A 2,764-nucleotide genomic window follows, 5' to 3' on the forward strand; every position below is an offset into this window, starting at 1 on the left:
ATGACGTAGGATAAGTTTATTCCAAGTAAACAAGTTACAAATAAATGGCTAATCTCAAAATAACTTTTAAATACCATGTGGTATTTGTAAACAATAACAAATTCTATCAGCTACCTAATAAAAGTTAAGTTAATAATCTTGACATGAAAGACAGACATGGAAATATTAACATTGTAAAGTTTTTAAAGCAATATAATAATGCCCATGTAGAGTTAGCAAAAAGTTGTAAAACTGTCTGGATACAGAATTTGTGGTTTCACATAACTGAAGAGCCCTTAAATCATTTGGTCTTATCCCTATTGTCAGTCAATGATGTAACCTATTCTGGACTGATGGGTACTGATTCCAAGGTCAAGATTATTTAAATGAGAGGTTTGGCAATTTTCCAGAGAAGCTAATTCATTAGTAACCAAGAACTTCTACTATGCCTGCTGGTTACTCATTATTGATGTTCATAACAAAAAAGGTGTTTCTGGAGGCACATCGCCTCACCTGTCCTGTGTGATGCTATTCCTACAGGGAAGGAATCTGTTACAGGTTGTGCCCCCAGAAAGCAGATTCAGACTTGAAGTCTGTTGTGCATGATTTTGTTTTTTAAGGAGTATCCTTGGGATCAAACCTATAAAAGAGGAGAAGGGTGCATAATTGAATGGGGAGGAAAGTTGGATTGTGATGCTGGCCCAAATATTTCCTCAGCTGACCCCATGGAGCTCTGAAGCTGGAATGGTACTTCAGCACAGTCAGGTGTTGGGCACAGATGGCCAGGTTACACTGACACATCAAGTAGTCGTTGGATATGGGTCTTTGGACAATGCCCAGAAAGACATGACCTTGGTCCAGGCAGCTCTCTGAAGCTGAGTAGTGCCTGATGGGTCTCACAGCCGATGGCCTACAGTATTCCAAGCAGCTGGGACAAAAGTCCTTCATTAAAGGGGGATAAAGGCAGATTTGCAGTGTCTACTATAGAAATGGCCATACCACCCTGAACGCGCCCGATCTCGTCTGATCTCGGAAGCCAAGCAGGGTCGGGCCTGGTTAGTACTTGGATGGGAGACCGCCTGGGAATACCGGGTGCTGTAGGCTTACCCCTGGCTGGTTTGGCTCAGTGGATTGAGCATCGGCCTGCGAGCTAAGTGTCGCTGGTTCGATCTTCCAGTCAGGGCACATCAGAGAAGGAAAACTCTGACTCCAAAAAACCGCTGCCTTGCGGCATACCTCTTCAGGGGAAAGGCTAAGGGAGTAAACCCTGACAGAAAATCCGGAGCCGGAGTCCCTAAGGCGGTTTGACGTTGTAGTCAACACTGGCAACTCCTGCGGCGCACCTGAAGCCAAGCTGTATTGACTCCGTCTTTCCCTTGGACCCTTCAGCTGCGAAGAGAGGGGGGCTCTGCTGCATGGGCAACAGCAGACCCTCCATATAACCCTGCCCAGGCTCTGTAGCTTCAGCTTCACTGGAGAGGACACTCCAGCGTCATCGCAAGATGTCGATTCAACACGGGAGGAGACAGATACCATGTCACTCCCGAGTCGGACTGCACAGCCATTCTCGGTGGTGCAGATAGACTCTTAAGAAGCTACACCATCGTCTCTCGAGACGGACGGCTGCCGACGACGACTATAGAAACCATAAAGGGGGCTGAGCAGGTTGAGTCAAGTTACTGCCAGGTTTCCAAGTTGGTCTTTTCTTTGTCTCTTGTCCTTTAACTTTTCTTTCCACTATCTCCCAATTCCTTTGCCACTTGGAAGTCAGAGCATTCCTCTTTAGGCATACATTTGCTTAAAAACTTCAATGATTCCCCATAGCCTTGGGAATAAATTCCAAACACTTAAATATAGTTCTTTCTTGAGCTATATCACACATACTTCTTTAAGGCTCCTTTTCTCATCTTTATAATCTTGGGACATTCTGAATTGCTTAGAAACCGCAAAACAAATCATGAACTCTCTCACCTCTTGGTCTTTGCCTGTGCTATTTCCTCTGCCCAGAGCACCCCCTTTCTCTCTTCTGTTCACCACTCTATTTCCTATTTATCCTGAGGAGGTCAGCCAAGCCTCATATTAGCTCAGGCCCCATGATATCTGTTTCCTCGAGTTTCATTTTTTTCCGAGAAGGTTTCTTTAGTAATTTAAGTCTTACTCCTATCTTTTGGTAAGATAATATTTGTACGTAATCTGCTGTATTGTAATGGATTATGTCCTTGATTCCACTGCATGTACACAAATTCTAGTAATGAGCTGTTGGAGGGAAGGCCAGAGTTAGGTCTTATTCTTCATGGCATTTTCAGTGCCTAGTGCAGTGCCTGGCATACAGTGTATGTTCAATAACTGTTTGATAAAAGTTGTGTAACTGGACACTCACTAACTGCTTCTGTGGCACATAGCAGAGAAAAATTTGCATGTTTGGAAATTTTTTTTAAAAATTGTAAAGTTATAAGGCTTTGGGATCCTTGGCATTGTTCCACTGTTGTTAGCCTGATGTGGCCATCCTGGGCCTATGATTTGGAGTCTAGGATGAACCCAGAATTTGCATCCCTTACAAGTCAGTAAAGCCTGGGATTTCCCTCCTCCCTCATCCATTTCATTTGGGAGAAAGTCCCGTCATTGTGTCTCAGTCTCAGTCACCTGGAGACCATATTCTTTTCATTCTCCAACTCTAAGATGGACTTCTCTCTGGCTTCAATTTAAGAACAACAGTGACCACACACTGAGCAAGAACTGTGTATGAGCTTTACTTACATTATCTTGAATCATCATGACAAGCTGT

The 2,764-nt window shown here is 43.9% G+C and overlaps 1 pseudogene; it reads left to right on the plus strand.

Moving 5' to 3' along the window:
• The first annotated feature begins 964 nt into the window (after positions 1-964).
• Positions 965-1,083, plus strand: LOC150000595 (5S ribosomal RNA; annotated as a pseudogene).
• Positions 1,084-2,764: the final 1,681 nt, after the last annotated feature.

The sequence above is a fragment of the Furipterus horrens genome, unplaced genomic scaffold (genome assembly GCF_987537825.1).
Source record: "Furipterus horrens unplaced genomic scaffold, mFurHor1.1.pri manual_scaffold_10, whole genome shotgun sequence".
Taxonomy (NCBI): Eukaryota; Metazoa; Chordata; class Mammalia; order Chiroptera; family Furipteridae; genus Furipterus; species Furipterus horrens.